We start from the raw sequence: 21,353 nt of genomic DNA, 5'->3' as shown, positions 1-21,353 counted from the left end.
AATAAGTGTGACAAAATCTGTAGGAGTGGTTTGTCCAGGGGTTAAAGTGGGCAGGAATGGAGTGGAACTGTGAGGGTCATTCAGGCCCGCTCGCGAGCGCAGGACGCTCGCAAGCAGGTCGATGTTGCCCCACTGCGCATGCGCATGATGGAGGGAGCTCCGTTGTGCGCATGCGCGAGACCCAGATAGCGACGGGCTCTCCGTCGCTCCGGGTCTCGCACCAAAGGGGGTGTGCTGTCGATGTTGATTGACAGCACGCCCCCTTTGGTGGGCGTGCCGGGGGCGTGGCTGCCAAACAGAGGCGTTCCCATGGGAACGCCTACCATCTGAAGCCGGCCCCACTGACATCACTAGTGATGTCAGTGGGAGTGATTTTGGCTCTGATAGAGCCAAAATCACTCCAGGGCTTGCAGCAGCGAGACCCTACTGCAGGGTCTCCGTCGCAAGCCCGATGGTCGCGATGGTCTTGACCATCGCGACCATCATCATGGATGCTCGCATAAGCTGTGGGTGGTCACCCACAGCTATGCGAGCATCCAGGAGGACGCTCCATTTTCATGGAGGAGGGCCCTGATTCAGAGCGAGCGCTCTGGTCAGGGCGTTCGGCTCTGAATCAGGCCCTGTGTTCCGTCACCTCTACCGCCTCCACCACCATGTCCCTGCACAGAAATCCCATAGACAGAGAGACACTCTGGGCCTGATTCAGACCCGCTCGCTAGATGCTGACGCTCGCTCCCAGCATATGGTAATTCAGCTAAGTGACATCAAGGCATCCGCTTGCACAGCAAGGTATAAGCACGTCCACTATGTCTTGGCGAGCGATCACTTTGTGTTTATAAACGCCCACCAGCCTGTCTGTAGCCACCCACTAGCGTACGTCATCTCCAGAAAGTACAGTATATACAACCATCGGAACATTGGGAACCATCGGAACAGACTGGAGTGCTTGCGGTTGACTGTACCCTACCGCAAGCACTGCGAGTGTAAAAATCAACCAGGTGACATGTACTATGATGCTGTCTGATAATTATGCATGCCTTTAAAACAGCGTAGAAACACTCTGTCAAGCCTGCATCCGCAAATGCACTCTCCCTACTACCCTGCCCCTTTTACCACCCACAAATGACCTCTCCTGTCACTCATTCCACTGGGCTGTCTTGGCAGGGTGAGTGAGCACATTCCGATCACTTGTACTAGTTTGCGCACGGTCACTGAACTACAAGCATGCGCACATTAGCGAACAGGTCTGAATCAGGCCCTCTCTCTGGCCACGACTGCCTCTCCCGCCTCGGTTTCGGCTCCATGTTTCTCCTCCGCCCGCAGCCCAGCAGCTCCTTTTGCAGCACAGTGTATGTGATGACATCCCATCACTGCCGCTGCATAGAGCACTGAGGAGCTGCAAAGAGAAGCAGGGCAGGCATGAAGGAGAGCTTCTACAAGAGGGACTTGGGAGAGGGATAAGCTGCTGGGGGGAGAGGAGATATAGGGGCAGGGAGATGCTGCTAGAGGGACACAGGGGGGATAAGCTGCTGGTTGGAGAGGAGACACAGGGGCATGGAGCTGCTGCTAGAGGGACATGGGGGGTAAGCTGCTGGTGGGAAAGGAGACACAGGGGCAGGGAGCTGCTGCTAGAGTGACCTGGGTGGGTGGGTATAAGCTGCTGGTGAGAGAAGAGATGGGGCAGGTAGTAGAAGGGGTAGGGAGCAGATGGTGAGGGACTCAGGGGCAGGGAGCTGCTGAAAGGACACAAGGGGGTAAGCTGAAGAGACACAGGGGGATGGTGTTACAGTGAAGAAATGAACATGGCACTGGTGAGATTCAGGGGGGTGCCGATGCTCGTGAAACACAGGAAGATGGTGCTGAAGAGTGGGTTTAAACTCAGGTCACTCACACACTGTCTCAGGAATGCATAAGCTTTTGAGTGTGTTGCACTTTTTTGCAACAGGAAACTTCCAGTCTGTCACTGGTAGGGTAGTAGGGATATCTCAGTCCACATTCTCCGGATACCTAACCCAGGTGATGGCTTCATTCCAGCCTCTGCTCCAAGTCTCAATCTGCTTCCCTAATCAAGAGTCACACTGGCATGCTGTAGGTAGCAAGGTAGCTTTTTATGGCATTGCAGGCATGCCAAATGTCCTTGGTGCAATAGACTGCACACACATTGAGCCGAGACCACCTCGGGATAGGGCGCACATATTTTTGAATAGGCACCATGCCCATTCTACAAATGTACAGGTGGTTTGTGATGCAAAACTCAAAATCATGAGTATTGTAGTCGGCTGCCCTGGCTTATGTCACGATGCCTTTGTCCTAAGTCAGTCATCCCTCCATGACAAATCTGAGGCGGTCAAATGCTGGAAGGATGGCTGTTGGGTAAGTAATTAGCAATACTCTCCCTGTTTTTAAAAGTACAACTTTGTTGATATTTTTTTTTTCCATTTCTCCACAATAGGTGACTCTGGCTATGGGTGTTGCTCTTGGTTACTGACTCCACTGTCGCTTACCCAATTCTCCAGCAGAGCACAAGTATAATGATGCACATAAGTCCACCAGATGTGTGATAGAAAGTACTTTTGGTCTTTTAAAGTCTAGGTTCTGTTGGCTAGATAAATCTGGTGGAATTTTATTGTATGTGCCCAATAAAGTGTCAGATATTGTGCTCTGCTGCTGTCTTTTGCATAATATGTGTTTTCAGCAGCCTTTAACCGCTGATTATGTGGAGGACAGCGAGCAGGCAGAAATTTTGGAGGCATCAGGTGACAGCTGGAGCACAGAAACTGGAAGACAGGTGAGGCAGAATCTCATTGTAGAGCACTTTACTGATAAGTGTCATTCCTCACATGTTTAATGTTTAGTTTATTACAAAACAATTTGGATGTGTAGTTTACAAAGTGTATATTGTGAAGTAGGCTTTCACTGCACTTTGATGCATTTACATTGTGTTGGCCCTTTGAACTGCCTGAATGTTGCATTCTTAAACATAAACTCTACACAAAATCAATTATTTCATAAAACTTCGACCATTTTTGCAAGGTTAGTTGTTTTGCACAATTTGCTGGTGTGCTGTATGTTTTCTGAAATAAGATTGTAGTTCCCTAATCTGTGTTCAATAGTTCAATATGTGTATGTTTGCTGCACGTTGTCCAACAATGATTGTTGTACTGTCTATTTGGTTTGTTTTGTGTTTGTGCTGCATTTATTATACCCTAAACTTATCCTTAAAATTACATGGTTAATACTTGGGGTAAACTTAAGGACATCCAAATGTGCTAAATAAACAATATTGAGCCATGTGTTCTCTTTCCAAAACATTTATTTTTGTTGTTTAGTATCCAAACTTTGGATATGTATACTTATTCCAAACCACATTGTTAATGCATATTTTAACTATACAAATTTCAACAATGCACAATGCCATTTTTTTAATGCTTCACGAAAAAAAAAAGAAACGCATGTACTAAATTTACCATTACATTCTCGAAAATGTGTGGCTCGAGACATACCAAATATACATGTAAACTATGCAAACATACACATATGTGTTCTGTATTTGTCCAGCAACAGAGATATAACATTAGATTGTTAAACACATTTGTAAGTTATATGACAACATAGTTAGTTTGTATGCTGAATTCAGATTTGCAGAACTAAGCCTGAACAAGTTTAACAATATACGCTTTGTTTTGGTGATACAAAATATATATCTAAGGAATATGTCCCAAAATGTAAAAATACATTAATCATGTACTTCAAAACATTTTTTTTTACAGTTGTTCCTTAGTTTTCTCAATGTTTGTAACTTTTACAACCCAAACAACATTTCTGTGTTAAACACTTTGGTGTTACTAACATATTACACAATTTGTGAAAAGGCGATATATGTTAATTTTATCCACCATGTGTATGTGCACATTAAAACATTATTTAATTGCATAGCTCACTTAGTGCGACCCCTGCCACCCTGACTTGTTTGGCTGAACCTCATGTTCATGGTGTGCACCGGGGTGGTGTAGCAATTGGGGTTGGTGCCTGGGAAGTGCTGCTTGACGTGATGCTTGCAGTATTTTCTGGTAAGCGGCCTAAAATCTGTGTGCCTAAACTTTGTAAGACTCCTGAGAAATCTCTAAAAGCAGAGTTTTGTATTTCTACTAAACGAAGAAAATGATCATTAAACCAATTAGCACTATCATTTTGCCGTAAGTGTGAGCCCTCCAAACGCACAATGCTTTGTCTAATTTGCTCCATAGTGTTGGCCATCCGTGTTAACTCTACCCTATGAGCCATCTGGTTCTTTGTGTGTCGGTGTCCTATTTTATTAATTGTTTCACTTTGAGTGATGTGTCTGCGTAGCAAATCTATTTGTTGCTGTTGGAATGCAAACATATCTTGCCAGTATGTTGATTCTGGCTGGGGACGTGGAGGTGGAGTGGGTGGAGTAGGTAGTAAAATGGGTGGAGTGGATGGCACAGTGTTTGTTGTCAGCATAGTTGGCATTGGAGGGATAAGTGTTAATGTATTCTGTTCTTCATTTTCGTATAGGTCTTTAGCATCTGAAAATGTGTCTTGGGTAAGGCCAGGTTGTTCAGATGAATCTATAAGAGACACTTGGGTAAGTATTGTGTTTTTGCACGTTTAAACAATGTATACCATTTTCTTGTTTGTAAACATTTCAAAACATTCAAACATATATGTTGTTCACCGAATTAAAAGTACTGTGTTGGCCTGTGTTTTTTGGTTTGTGCTGGTTGTAAATTTTTGAGTAACCATTTAAATTATCATGGTCCAGGATTGCAGTTTCTTTTCCTTTGAATAATGTTGAACTTAACTGGATTTTTCCCAAAAAAACAAAACAAAAACAGGGTTCTACTTGTAAAATTGCACAGCTTAACCCCCTTCTTTTAAAATCACGAATATTGTATTTCAGGATCAAGTCTTTGATTCGCCTAAAAAGGACAAACCATCAAACAACAACAACTGTACTCCTGGAACATGACATCCAGTACTTCATAAACCAAAAAATAACATGTGATGTAGTGTGCGGGACATACAAGTCAATTGTAGACCAACTACTATTTCAACAGGTAAAACAGAACCATCTCAGGCAGGCAATCTGGACAATAATTCTATCTTCTCATTTAGTCAGACTTATTGAATGTGACAAAATTTACATTTATACAATAATGAAATGGGTTCTAAACCAATGCAGATTACATTTATACAACAAGAGAGAGAGAATTTTTTTAAAAATGGTTCAAAATAGAGTATTAGAGAATAACTCATTTAATGAAAATGAACATCAATATTTTTGCTTCAAGGGCCATATATACCTCAAAAGGTAAAAAAAATAAAAGGAGGATAGTGGTACTTTAAAAAAAAAAGAAAGCAATACAATTACCAGAAAAAACATTTCTTTGAAACAACACCAAAGGAAAATGAACATAACAGCAACTGGACAAAGGACCTGATTCAGATCCACTTGTGCGCATGGGCTTCCTCAGGCATGTGCATGCGCGAGACCCGTACTGTGATGGCAGCTCCGTCGCAATGGGTCTCGCTACAAGACAGGGCAGCTGTCGCTGTTGATTGACAGCTCGCCCCGTTTTGTAGGCGGGGAGAGGGGAGGCTGCACAAATGCAGGTGTTCCCTTAGGAATGCTTGGCGTTTGTGGACGGCCCTACTGACATCACTTGTCAGTAGTGGACTTCCTGCTCTATTAGAGCAGGAAGTCCACTCAGGCTTGCAAGAGCTGAGACCTTACCACAGGGTCTCCTCGCAAGCCCGATGGTCGCGATAATCACGACCATCGCCAGGCTGCCCGCAAAAGCTGTAGGAGGTCACCCACAGCTTAGCGAGTGGCCCGGAGGCCAAAAAAAAAAAAACACCCTGATTCAGAGCAAACAGCGAGCGCCTCTGAATCAGGCCCAAAGTCAAAACAAGGTGAGCAAACACACATTTCCTTCTCCCAACAATATGTATATGTAGCTTTTAACACCACAAAGCATGAATGCTAGATGCATAATTTCCTAATCAACACATTTCTATCCAATTTCAGATCAACAAAAAAATCACCATCCAGATGAGGTGAAGAGGGAGCCGAGAAAAAAACAACCACATCCTGACATCTTGGTGGTGTTGTTGGCTATGCTAATGACTGTGGTGTAATGAGCCTCTTTTTAGGGAGCAGATTGGAAGGACCTACTGAGCAACATTCACAGTGTCATTATGTAATTTACCTTACTGTGTGTCTTCAAAAGACTAGTGGCCCTTAACGTACCAACCTCCTCTGACTCCTGCTGTGTCCTTTGTTTTTGTTTCTTTGCTAGTATATGAAAGAGATAAAATTCTTTAAAAAAAAACACGTCTGACATTTGTTGTTGAGATCAATTAACCATGAAAAATAATATGTTTATGCATAATTAATGACATTGTCCTTTACTAAAAAGGATCATGGTTACTAATGTGTGTTACTGAGGAATGTACATCACCTTTACATAAAGATAGAATAGTTTGTATGCAAACTTTGAAGATCCACTAGTCCTTATTTTTGCAAATAAAAATCATTTTGTATCCAATAAAATACAGTACAAACTGGGTTGGTAGACTATAAATAAAATGTTCCAAGCCCTGAATATAATTAAAAGATGTTTGAAAAATACAAAACAATTTTGTTTCAAATATTCTGAAAACAACACAGCAAGTATTGTGAAACCAGCTAAAACAATGCATGCGCTATTGCCAAGAGAATCCAAAACTAAACATTTGTTGCTGTGGGTTACCGCACAAAAAAAACCCTAAGTTCTTACAAAGAATTCAATAAGTCTGCCCATAACAATGTGTAAATACTGTAACACACATGATCCATTTCAGTAGCTTGAACAAGAACACAGAAAAGTGATTGTTGAAAACAACCCATTGTTACTATTACAACACACACCAAAAAGGCAAAATACAACTCACATGTCTGCATAGGGGCATCTGTGTCCCGCACATAACTGTTGCGCACCACTTCAGGAGGTATGAGCACTTTCAGGGGTTCCTCATAATCTAAATACACCACCTCATATGATGATCCACCGTCAGTACCACGGGCAGACTTCATCTCAACCGCCATCTTCTCTTTAACATGTCCCTTTATGTCAGAGAAACGCTTCTTACAGTGGCTCTCATCACGCTTAGTCGGCCCAACCGCATTCACTGCATTAACAACACCTGCCCAAATAGAACTTTTACACCGGGCACAGATGGGGAAAGCCTGTCTGCCAAATAGCAAGTGCTGGTGCTTTATGACCTCAGTCACAAGAGCAACTTGTAAACTTTACATTTCTGCCTGTTTTAGTCTTGCCCCTCTGGCGTTGCTCACTCTCCTAACTAGAAGTAACATGAGTCTGGGTCCCCGACACCTCCACACCCTCAATCTCTCCATGTCTCTCCTGCTCCCTAGACATCCACCTATCCACAATTAAACAAATTACAAATAAAAATAAAAGACAAACCAACACAAAACAAACCCACCACCACTACCAATGTACAGCACACACACCACAACACACAGATATCAACACTGACAGCACCAAATTAAAACAACAAGAGACCAAAAAATAGGCACCCACAATGACAAGACTACAAATAGGCAGCAGACAAAATACATTCACCACTCAACAATCGCATATACAGACACCCCAAAAACTCACCGCCAAACTCCTCACTGTCCCTCTCTTAATTAACCCCTGCCACAATTCCACTAGGTACGTACTGTACATGACAGTGCATATTTATATTCTGTCTGAACATTCCAAAACATGTGACCACTTCCACCAATCAAAACAACTATGAAAGGTGTGTTTAAAATGTTTCTGGTGTTCTCGGGTGAGTAATTGGACTTAATCACACGCAGCCACCAAGAATCAGAGCTCTGTCCCCACCAAAAAAACTGATGTGAAACAGAAGAGAGATATCTCACCCGAGTTTGAAACAATCTCACCCGAGAAATCTCGATTTGCTTCACCATCGAAAAACTGACTTTCAGCTAAACTCACTTCTTAGTAAATTTGCAAGAATAAAAAACAAAAAACTCACCTGAGTTTTGGCGATGCAAATCGAGTTTGAAAAAAAAACAAACTCGACCAAACTCGATTCTTAGTAAATATACCCCTAAGACTTAGAATACCAGGCTATATGCTGAAACCAGTGCGCTTTGCCATCTGATACACCTGTGTCATTACTCACCAAGTCAAACTGCTAAAAATCCCCAGCACAGAACGAGCTAGGTGCTAGCACTTTGCAAAGATAAAAAACGTGTTTATTCTGATTCCAACAATAAGACTGTCAGAAAAGAATAGGCATAAACTCTCTGAAGAAGCAGCAAGCAGTCCTGTGAAATGTGTAACAAAGTTTATGCCGCTTATCACATGCTGTACGAGATTATCAAGACATGTTTGTATAAATGCCATACTACAAATATTTATTTAACTATTTATTTCAAAGAAGTGTCACTGATTATTCAATTGGGGGAACTTGTGCCAGAAAGAATATTGTTTGCATTACTTACAAAGGGCCTGAGGCAGAGTTGAACGTACGCCTGTTAGTGGAGTGTATCTGACATATTTTTGCATTTCCCCAATTCCGGAACCAAGCGTATGCAAGCACCAGTGATGCAGAGTTGTATGCATTTCTAACACATCTCCACTTATGCTGAAGAGGAGTAACAAGACTGCAACGGGGCGTTCCCATGTAAATAAAGTTCAGTGAGGGCAGACTAACAGAACTGCAGGCCACAGAGTTGGTCTTAAGCGTAAAATACAAGTGTCAGCTTATGCGCACTGATGATAATAATTAGCAGCAAAGGAAAACATATGGATAGGGAGCGGGCACAGGAGAAGATGTATAAAGCTCTACAAACATGTCCAACTCAGCATCATGCCCTGAGTGTGGGCTGATTTATATATATATATATATATATATATATAACAAACAGAGCAGGCCGGCACTCACTGGTTTACAGATAGTATCCTGCCTCGGTGCCTCCAAAACATGAGCGTGTAATAAATCCAAACCAGTGGCATAACTAGGGCAGGGTGAGTGGGGTACGTGCCCAGGGCGCCATGGGACTGGCAGCATGGGTGGGCGCCGCCGGCCACGGTACCAGCCTGCCCTAGTTAGCCAGTGTAGCTCATTGGCTGCTGCTGCACACACATCCTCCACCAGTGCTGGCAGAGATGTGTGTGAATCAGCAGCCAATTAGAGTCAGATAGACTCTCATTGACTGCTGCGCGCCCACTGCAAGAGCCGGTTCCCTTCCGGCTCCTGCAGTGGGTAATGGGAGAGATGTGATGATGTCATGACGTCTCTCACATAATGCAGAGCGAGCCAGCCTGGGTGGACTGACGTGCGGGGGGACACTTATCACTTTGGGGGCACTACTACTGGGAATACTATTACTGGGGGGGCTGCTACTACTGGGGACACTTATCACATGGGGGGCTGCTACTATTGGGGACACTATTACTGGGAGGGCTGCTACTACTGGGGACACTATTACTGGGGGGGCTGCTACTACTGGGGACACTATTACTGGGGGAGGTTGCTACTACTTGGGGCACTATCACTTGGGGGAGCTGCTACTACTGGGAACACTATTACTGGGAGGGCTGCTACTATTGGGGACACTATTACTGGGAGGGCTGCTACTACTGGGGCACTATTACTGGGAGGGCTGCTACTACTGTGGACACTATTACTGGGGGGGGCTGCTACTACTGGGGACACTATCACTTGGGGGGGCTGCTACTACTGGGGACACTATCACTTGGGGGAGCTGCTACTATTGGGGACACTATTACTGGGAGGGCTGCTACTGCTGGGGACACTATTACTGGGGGGCTGCTACTACTGGGGACACTATTACTGGGGGGGCTGCTACTACTGGGGACACTATCACTTGGGGGGGCTGCTACTACTGGGGACACTATTACTGGGTGCACTACTACTACTAGGGACACAATTACTGGGGGGAGCTACTACTACTGGGGACACTATTACTGGGGGGAGCTACTACTGGGGGCACTATTACTGGGGTGGAGCTACTACTGGGTGCACTGTATCAGGAGGGGGAACATCTACTGGGGGGGGACTACTACTGGTGGCACTATTTAAGGGGCTTACTACAAGGGGACCACTACTGGGGGCACTAAATAGGGAGGACCACTACAGGGGGCCCTGTATAGGGGGCCCTGGATAGGGGGGATCACTGCTGGGGGCCTGCATAAGGGGGACCACTACTGGGGGCACTGCATGGGGCAACTAATGCTGGGGGCACTATATAAGGGGTTTACTACTAGGGTCACTGCACTGGGGGGACCACTACTGGGGGCACTAAATAGGGAGGACCACTACAGGGGGCACTGGATAGGGGGGGGATCACGGCTGGGGGCTTGCTTAAGGGGGAACCACTACTGGGGTACTGTATAAGGGGCACTTCTATGGGCCTGCATAAGAGGGACCACAACTGGGAACATTGCATACTGGGTGTACTGTATAAGGGGCACTACTGGGGTTAAGGTGCATATGGAAAGTAATGTGACGATAACGGGGTGTGTCATGTTGACACGCCCCATATTTTTCGCCGACCGCGCCTTCAGCATGCACACATAGTAGGGGCGGGGCTCCATTTTTACATTTGCCCTGGGCTCCAAATACCCTAGTTATGCCACTGATCCAAACCAAAACAAGTGGCACTCATAGGACTTCTAAGCATAGGTTACAGATGGTGTGCTGACACCAAATCATGCGCTACTGGTTACCTACACGACTAGTCCTATGAGTGCCACTTGTTTTGGTTTGGATATATATATATATATATATACATATATATATATATATATATACATATACAGTGTATATATATATATATATATATATATATGTATATATAATATGCAGCCCGCATCCCTACCACGATCGAAGCACAGCTCCGATCGGGCAGTGTTTACTTTACAGGCTGGCAACAGTGGTCTCTGAAGCGATCAGAAGCCTCTACTTGCTTCAGAGGCCAGCGTTCCCACTGATGCAGTGCGTGGGTGACGTCATGACATCACATGCGTCACCTGCGATGAGCAGAGCCTGCGCTTGCCGCTCTGGATCTAATTAGATCCAGTCAGTGGCAGCGTCTACACGGGACGGCGTGGATTGGAGTGGTACCTAGCGGCCGCCGTGAAGATAGGTAAGTATAAACAGGTGAATGGGGCCTGTTCTATACTGGGAGGGGCACAACATAAGGGTCATTACTGGGGGCACAACATAAGGGTCATTACTGGGGGCTCTGCATAAGTGGCATTACTGGGGGAACAACATAAGGGGCATTACTGGGGGAACAACATAAGGGGCATTACTGGGGGCACTACTATGGGCATTACTGGGGGCTCTGCATAAAGGGGCATTACTGGGGGCTCTGTATAAGGGGCATTACTGGGGGCACAACATAAGGGGCATTACTGGGGTCTCTGCATAAGGGGAACTACTAAGGACATTACTGGGGGCTATGCACAAGGGGTATTACTGGGGGCTCTGCATAAGGGGCACTACTAAGGACATTACTGGGGGTTCTGCATAAGGTGCACTTCTAGGGGCACTACTGGGGCACTGCATAAGGCGCACTACTAGGGACATTACTGGGGGCTCTGTATAAGGGACATTACGGGGGGCACAACATAAGGGGCATTACTGGGGCATTGCATAATGGGCACTACTAGGGCACTGCATAAGGGGCATTGCATGATGGGCACAAATTCAGGGGGCATTGCAAAAGGGGCTCTAATACAGGGTGGAATGCATAAGGGGTACTACTACTGGGGGCACTGCATTGGTTTTTATTAATAATAAACCTTTCAAAATTGCATATAAGACTTTTTTTTGTTGCGGCCCACACACTCGTAGACCTTGAATATTTTGAGTTTGACATGCTTGCTGTAATACAAACAAAACTATCTAATGACAACATACTGTACAAATGTGCTGGCACTGATTACAAACCAAGACAAATCATAAAAAGTATGATTAATACATATAATTGGTAAAGTCTCACTCTATGTACAAACATTTAACCAGGCATAAAAATAGATATTTGTTTAAGACTTAAAATCTGCTACATGTCCACCAATAATTTGAAAAATAGGATCCACTTTATATTGAAAAAATAAATAATAAATTACTCTCATTTAAAATTATACAGTACCCAATATATGACAGCTCTCTCTTCCCTAAATTACAATCATGACCCAAATCTGAGTCCCCTTTTCCCTAAATTACAATCATATCCCACATCTGACAGCCCATTCCTATTTGAATTAAAATCATACCGCATATATAGCAGCGCCCCTCCAACAATTATAATCATGTCTCAGAACTGTCCCCTTCCTCCCACAATTATAATTATATCCAAGAACTGACCCCTTCCCCCTACAATTATAATCATGTATCAGAACTGACCCCTTCCTCCCACAATTATAATTATATCCAAGAACTGACCCCTTCCTCCCACAATTATAATCATGTCCCAGAACTGCCTCCCCTTCTCCCACAATTATAATCATGTCCCAGAACTGCATCCCCTTCTCCCACAATTATAATCATGTTTCAGAACTGCCTCCCCTTCTCCCACAATTATAATCATGTCCCAGAACTGCCTCCCTTCCTCCCACAATTATAATCATGTCCCAGAACTGCCACCCTTTCTCCCACAATTATAATCATGTCCCAGAACTGCCGCCCCTTTGCCCACAATTATAATCATGTCCCAGAACTGCCTCCCCTTCTCCCACAATTATAATCATGTCCCAGAACTGCCGCCCTTCTCCCACAATTATAATCATGTCCCAGAACTGACACCTTCCACAATTATAATCATGTCTCAGAACTGAACCCTTCCTCCCACAATTATAATCATGTCCCAGAACTGCCTCCCTTCCTCCCACAATTATAATCATGTCCCAGAACTGCCTCCCTTCCTCCCACAATTATAATCATGTCCCAGAACTGCCTCCCCTTCTCCCACAATTATAATCATGTCCCAGAAATGCCTCCCCTTCTACCACAATTATAATCATGTCCCAGAACTGACCCCTTCCTCCCACAATTATAATCATGTCCCAGAACTGCCTTCTCTTCTCCCACAATTATAATCATGTCCCAGAACTGCCTCCCCTTCTCCCACAATTATAATCATGTCTCAGAACTGCCTCCCTTCCTCCCACAATTATAATCATGTCTCAGAACTGACCCCTTCCTCCCACAATTATAATCATGTCCCAGAACTGCCTCCCCTTCCCCCCACAATTATAATCATGTCCCAGAGCTGCTTCCACCAATGCCTTAGAACTGCTCCTTCCTCCTACAATTAAAATCATATTGCAGTACTGTCCCTCCCTCCTCCCACAATTAAAATCATATCCCAGATTCCCCCTCACCTCCCATTCATAAAGAAACCAGACATTAGATATATGGGGGAGGCACAGTACACTTAATCACCTCTGCTCCTGCTGCATTTCCCCTCGGCTCCATATTTCCCAGTGCATTTGCAGTTTCGTCTGATTGGTGGAGAACCCCAGCAATCCTTCAGAAGATATACCTATGACAGTGATTGGCGGATGGACAGTATCATCCATCAATCAGCAATGCTAGCAGCCAGCACAGTATATAGTGCACTGAGACCGCAGCAGCACATGCTTGCTATGAATAGAGTGGACCTCATGTGACTGGCGGCCGGAAGACAGGTGGAAAATGCTGCTCGGCTGCTTCAATTGTTGCCAAGGAGCATCCTCTGCCTGAATTTCAGCTGCACCCTAAATGACAAAGTGTACTGGCCCCTGACTACGGAATCCCCTCGGGAGCCCCCTAACCTATCGTGGCTAATAGGAGGGACGCCTGGACTTACCTCATTCGGTCCCGCGTTGTCCTGGATTCCGGCATTAGGATTATGACAGGAGTCGGTATCTCGAAGCCTGTCATTAATCCCTAGCCGGCATTCTGGCGTCGGGATTGTGACCAGCGGCTTTACGGCCGCCGGTCACTTAACTACATTCCCCTGACTACAACCTTCATTATATGATAAAGCAAAGCTAAGACATTGGGAAATACAGAAGTCCCACAAAATAAAAAGTGATAGGATTTAATAAAACATAAAATCTAAAAACAAAAGTAAAAAAAATATTAAATATAAAAATAAAGAAAGGAGGAAGAATGCTAGTAATTTTAAATGTCCCTTTGACAGTCTTATGATATACTTAGGACCCTGGCGGCTAGCCATTTAGTAAATTAGTTTATGTTTTGCATTATTGCATTATATCTATGCTATAACAGAGTACATATTTACTTCTGGATACAAGCTCACATATATGTCTTCTTTACTTGTGAATTTTCCTTTATCAATTGCTGTCACTCAAAAAGGTAATCTTGTCGCCATTTCCTTTTCATTGGCTATATTGGAAGTCATTTCACATTAAAGTGTCTAAAATATAAAAGTATGATGTAGCTTTTTTTTTAATAATTTTCCATTATATGCAACAAGTATGATGGAAATTGTGCAAGTAGGGACTGCAGCATAATGGATGGGTGCTGAAGCTAAAATATACACTCTAGCCAGCCATGTCTCTCTAAATCTAATTGTTATCATACACAATATATCATGGTAAAGTGCTTTATTTATCGTTGCTTGTAAATGGTTAAGCCATGCTGCCTCTTTATATGGGGTTCAAGAACACAAAGTCTTAGCAAGAAAGTATAAACATTGAATGATTAGTTTTTATCCTCACGGTCTGACATACAATACATAACACTTATCTATTAGTCAGAAATAGTAGTAGTTGCAAATAAAAATGTAATAGACAGAAGAAAGTTGAATCAACTGACACAAGTTCACAGTTTTACGTCTAGCACAGTAAGGATCAAATGGTGATGGATGATGGAAAGATGAGTGTATGGTTGGCTTCCAAACAATAAGAACATGATAGATGTTGGATGACATTGTAGATTTTTTAAATCTCAGAGTCAGACAGATAAGGTGAAAGGAAGACGAATGGTACTATAGGGAATTATACCATCTATTATATCTTCTGACAACATTGTAATGTGTAATATATTGTATTGTGAAATAAAGGACAGAGCCCCAGTAGTGTAATATCTTTACACAGCAGATGCACTATGCATGCATTTGAGACACACTCCAATAGGAATGATTAAGACATTTGTTTCTTGAAGATATTCTTGAAGAAAAGACTAACTAATGGAGACACTGTTAAAGTGCATACACAAGCAGCGATTTTTGGACCACTGAACGATAACAATATTATCATTCAGTCGTCAAAAAAATCGTCCAGTTTCAGCCCCAAAACGATGAACGATAACTACCAATGCGCGCTCCCGTTTGTAGTTGGTAGTTATCATTCATCGCCCGAACCTCCCGTCCAACCTGATGATATTGTCAGGTTGAACATGTTCTGGGATGAGGGAGGGAGCCCGGCACTGAACGGGGACACACGGGACGATGTCGCTCTTGGAGAGAATCGTCCCGTGTGTATGCACCATTACGCTTGAACAATCACCTAGACATACTTGATAGCTTGGGAACTCAAGATCTTAGTTTCCATTTCTGACCTGATTATACTTTTGTTGTGATATTTCAACGGTTTCTTTGCCAGCAAAAAAATCTCCCAATGCACACAGATTTATTATAAATATTGAATAAATTATTTAAAGTAATTAAAACTCTAAATATTTCTAATGTTACTAACAGCAGCTCACATTGTGGGTTCACTATTTCTGAAAACCCACTGGGTATTTAAAAAAAATAATGTGTATTGTAGAAGATTGAATAAATGTTAAAGTAATAAAGAAATATAAACATGGTTCCTTATGTGACACTCACCCCAGTCACTTCAATAAATATCTTAGAGTATGGTGTAAAGAGCATGTGGAGTAATAATACAATCTGATAGTGCCGCCAACTTTTGCTGGAAATGTGAGTTATTACCCTGTTGGTTATTATCAATATTCTAAAGATGTTATTATTACCAAAACTGTATTAGTTATAGTTGTCTATGCTATGAGCAAGGTATGGGATAAAGGGGGAAATGTATCAAACCTTTGACACAGATAGAGTTGAAAAGCTGCCAATAGCAACCAGTCAGCTTCTAACTGTCATTTTATACACTGTGCTAGATAAATGACAGAAGCTGATTGGTTGCTATGGGCAACTTCTCCACTTTATAGGGGAGATGTATCACACCTTGGAGAAAGATAACATGGAGTGATATAAAGTACCAACCAATCAGCTCCTGCAGTAACTGTCATTTTTCAAACAAAGCTCGTAAAAAAACTGACACTGAATGGTTGGTCATTTATCTCTCTCCGAGGTTTGATACAACTCCCCCTATATCTTTCAAAGGTTTGATACATCTCCCTTTAAGTCTCTTCATAAGATATATGACAGCATTCAGTTAATATAATTTCATAAATTCAGGCAGAATCCTTCATCTTTTGGCCCCATAGCTACAGCACCCAATGCAATGGTGATAGTATCACACTGAGTGTCCCACAATAAAACCCAATTTGTACAGAACAATTGAGTATAAGTAACTCTCCCATACATTTCTCTTTCAAAATGGCTGTTTTCCTAGGGTATGCCTGCTAACAATTGAGAATTGCTGCAAAACATGAAATAACTTATTTGAAATGGCTGCTGTACTGTTGTCTTTACCTCCATTGCAGAAATGGAAACATTTGATTAACTCCTATCTTTCTGCAATTGTCATTTACCAAAAAGGGCTTGTCTGGGCAATATTGATTCTAATATATAAAGAGTCTCATAAGATTTGCACTTGTGAATTCCAACTAAAGCATAGATGACGTGTCAGAATGTGGGACTAGATGTACTTTTCCTAATTTTTGTTGTTTGTTCATCTATGTTCCTGAGCTCTCTGTTGCTACAGTATGTGATATTTGTTCATCTATGTTCCTGAGCTCTCTGTTGCTACAGTAAGTGATGTTTGTTCATCTATGTTCCTGAGCTCTCTGTTGCTACAGTAAGTGATATTTGTTCATCTATGTTCCTGAGCTCTCTGTTGCTACAGTAAGTGATGTTTGTTCATCTATGTTCCTGAGCTCTCTGTTGCTAAGTGATGTTTGTTCATCTATGTTCCTGAGCTCTCTGTTGCTAAGTGATGTTTGTTCATCTATGTTCCTGAGCTCTCTGTTGCTAAGTGATGTTTGTTCATCTATGTTCCTGAGCTCTCTGTTGCTACAGTATGTGATGTTTGTTCATCTATGTTCCTGAGCTCTCTGTTGCTAAGTGATGTTAGTTCATCTATGTTCCTGAGTTCTCTGTTGCTAAGTGATATTTGTTCATCTATGTTCCTGAGCTCTCTGTTGCTACAGTATGTGATGTTTGTTCATCTATGTTCCTGAGCTCTCTGTTGCTAAGTGATGTTTATTCATCTATGTTCCTGAGCTCTCTGTTGCTAAGTGATATTTGTTCATCTATGTTCCTGAGCTCTCTGTTGCTACAGTATGTGATGTTTGTTCATCTATGTTCCTGAGCTCTCTGTTGCTAAGTGATGTTTATTCATCTATGTTCCTGAGCTCTCTGTTGCTAAGTGATGTTAGTTCATCTATGTTCCTGAGTTCTCTGTTGCTAAGTGATGTTTGTTCACCTATGTTCCTGAGCTCTCTGTTGCTAAGTGATAAATACTTCCTTTTAAAAAAAACATTATATGTATATTAATTATTAACATATGTATAAACAACATTGTAAAATGGCATCACCATACAACATGAAATATATACATTTACAAATTGTGAAGTACACTTGTTTGTTGCTTTTTAGCCTTTTCAACAAAAAAAGTTACTAATAAGTCTTGTCATTTTTTCAGTAGAACTTCACTCTAGAATAAAGACTTATCTCAAACTAGTATCCAAATCTCTGTGCCTTATTGTCTGGCTAGCCTTATTACAGTGTCTCTGTCCTTGTAATGTAAGACTTATGCTATACTTCTCTGTAACAATTGAAGTCTATGTTGGCTTCTGCCCAGTGAAGTATAGCCAAGTGATGTTCCAGCAGCAGAGGGGAAAGCCAGAAGATAGACAGTTGATGAGCAGAAGAGCACCTCCACACCACCAAATGCAGGTAAGTCTTCTACTCCAAATATACTCAAACTGCCAGTAATAGGTTGTGGTACTCTATCTTGCCAGTCAGATGTTCTCCATGTAACACATGGTGACACCATCTTCATCTTTCCTGCAGCAACTCCATAAGGAACATACTGGAGGCTTTCAAGCTAGGCATTTGTTCTCTGTCACACATTTCAGTTTATTGGTGGTAATATTCACCCAGATTTCCTCACCAGTGTCACAGAAGGAGCAGGGTTTCTTCACATGCAACCTTATACACTTTGAGCAGGAATGTGCAGTCACGGGAGAGAGGGGTCATACTCCTGAGATTTGGTATAAAAATGATTAGAATAATACAAAGAAGATATTTATAACTTAAAAACATCTTTGTTTATTGTAATAATTTTTATAGTTAACACTCACCAGCTTTGTGAACTCCCTGGGACTGCAGGGATATAAGAGATGAGGCAGCAACAGCTCAGCCTTGCTTCTGTATAGTCAGACACTGCTTGCAGTGCTGGGGGTGGGGCCACACCACGGGCAGTATGCTGCACTGAAAGAGAGCTAATAGATGCACACAGTGATGCAGGTAGGTGATCAATTTACATTGAAGCTTAATGTAGTGAGGGGAGAGTTACAGTGAGTAGGGGGGGAGACAGGCTCCCAGCATTCAGGCCCATCTCCATGTGTGCCTCCCCAGCCATTGACCACACCGCACGTCACAGACTTTGAGAGAGAAAGGGTGTGTGGTATCAATGTAATCAGATATTAAGCTAGATGTAATTGGGAGTGCAGGCTCACACACAACCTACTACATACTCATACAGGTCATGCCCCAATCAAGAAATACTTTTACTAAATAAAGAAAATATGTAGTGACAATTCATCTTACAGACTACAATATCAATGTGTCTCCAAAATGTAATACTAAACTACCAATAAAATTTTCCTAGACTAGAGGATATCATATATTATAATAAATACTGTATAAGTGCAGTGTTTAGCTATTTGGCCTTTTCATATTTTATGTAGATGCTTGTTTTTATATAATCTAATCTATCTATTTATCTATCTACACACATTTATATTCCTAATATTAAGTATGTGTAACACACCTAAATTAAATTTTGAACATTTTATTTATTCTAACATCATATGTTTAATGTAAATTAATGATCTGCAGGAAACAAATGAACAATTGAACAATTTTCATACCATGAAGCTTAGAGAAAACATTCCTATACATGCAGTTGATACTCACATTATCCTAGTAATCACTTTCATTGACCACCGGTATAACATACAATTTGTTGTCTGTTTCTTTAATTTTAAATGAAGTACATCATATAATTATCAAATATATACAACAAAGTCTTGAACAAAAAAATAAATAAGTATTATTATCTCTTTAATTAAAATAATAATATACGTATGTGCAACGAAAACCAAAAAGCACAGATCTCTACTCTTGATTATGTTCCAGAGTTTAAACAAGGTAATTCTCTTAGATTTGTGTGATAATGGGACATTTCTATATAGGCCTCTGTTGTTTTCACCTGTCTTCTGGATCCCCTGCAGCTCTATGCTCTTGGAATATTTGTTATTCTCCACCCAGAGTTGATTTCTTATCAGTAAAAAACAGTATGAGCCCCAGGTTTAGATTCGCACTAGCAGTCTGTGGAAAGCTGCTTTGTCATAAAAGAATGATGTCACCACTTTCTATTCTACATCCCCAGAGATCACATTGATCTGAATGAATTATCTGAAAATGTATTTAACCAGGAGCATTAGTTTTCAAAACTCTAACAACTCTATTAAGTTGAAAAAAATGTTTAGAACAAATAAAGTAAATAAGTAAATTCTACCATCCTGTTTACATTATTTAACATAAATATACAAACTCAGCATTAACACACTTCAGCTAGAAGGAGACTAAATTCAGGAGACTCTAAATCTAGAGAATAATGGTGGTTGCAAATATCATAGTGTAGATTTCGTTAGACACTTATTTTTATTAGTAATTGCACTAGCAGTTAAGTTCATTCTTGATTGGTTATTAGGATATACCAGTAGTGAGCAATTAACACCCCCCAGCTGTTGTAGAACTACACAATAGTTATAGCAAGGCCAAATAGCAAAGTTGCAGGGCATGCTGGGATGTGTAATTATAGAACTGCTGGGGGCGCTAATTGATCACCCCTGAGATATACTGTACTATGTCAGCTTAAGCCTTCTTGAGTTTAAAAAGATACAATATTTTTGAATGCCTTGATAATAGCTGTTGGAGATAAATTCTTACTGTAACTGTAAGCATTAGATGGGATCACTTGGAATGCCGGCCCCGGAATCCCGATACCTGTCAGAATCCCAGCGTCGGCATACCTACTGTTGGTATCCCGATGGTAAGTACTGAGGTTAGGGGGAGGGTTAGGGTTTAGTGTTAGGCACTAGAGGGAGAGTTAGGGTTAGGCACTAAGGGGGTAGGGTAAGGTTTATTGTGCGGGAGGGGTAGATTAGGTTTAGGCACCAGGGGGGAGGTTAGATTTAGGCACCAGGAAGGGATGGTTAGGGGTAGGGAGAGAGGGAGAGTTAGGATACTGATCAACAAATGTTATTACTCTAACCCTGTCGGGATTCTGACTGCCAGGATCCCGAGTGCCAGCATGCCGTACCCAACCCGCATTGGGTATGTTTACTGCAACATGTTATCCTTCTAGTCTTATAATAATAAGGTCATGGGTCAAACACTTATTTCTTAAAATTGAAGAGAGCTCTTTTCAACTGGATGGTAAAACTATACAATCAAGTATAATATGTAGACAGATGAAAAGCACAAAAATATGGGTGCTATAGAAAAAAAATATACAAAACATATATAAAATGTGATGTTATCATGGTGCAATTAATCGCCCCTACAATGATATTTATTCATTTATTGCCAGTTATTTACTCTATATAGTGCACACATATTCCACAACGCTTTACAGAGAATATTTGGCCATTCACATCAGTCCATGCCCCAGTGGAGCTAACAACCTATATCAGTGGTCTCCAACCTTAATTGGGGTGGGAACTACTTGAGAAAGATGAGACGTCTTGAAGAGCCACATTTTATTTGTGAAAGCTAAAATCTGGCTAATAACCAAATTTGTCACAGAAAAACTACAATGCATTTATTAATACAGTGATAAAATTAT

General features: G+C 42.0%; 1 long non-coding RNA gene across 1 annotated transcript; it reads right to left on the bottom strand.

Moving 5' to 3' along the window:
• Nucleotides 1–3,295: 3,295 nt before the first annotated feature.
• On the bottom strand, nt 3,296–21,054 carry LOC148477515 (uncharacterized). The gene is made up of 4 exons (XR_015872506.1): nt 18,580–21,054; nt 18,390–18,479; nt 6,234–6,319; nt 3,296–4,592 (listed from the first exon to the last, which is right to left on the bottom strand). It is a non-coding gene; the product is annotated as an uncharacterized LOC148477515 (long non-coding RNA).
• Between the last annotated feature and the right edge of the window lie 299 nt (nt 21,055–21,353).

Source organism: Taudactylus pleione, unplaced genomic scaffold (assembly GCF_031769625.1).
Source record: "Taudactylus pleione unplaced genomic scaffold, aTauple2 ptg000710l, whole genome shotgun sequence".
In the NCBI taxonomy this organism is placed as follows: domain Eukaryota; kingdom Metazoa; phylum Chordata; class Amphibia; order Anura; family Myobatrachidae; genus Taudactylus; species Taudactylus pleione.
Note: the sequence above shows the minus strand (reverse complement) of the source record. Positions and strands in the feature narration are given on the sequence as shown.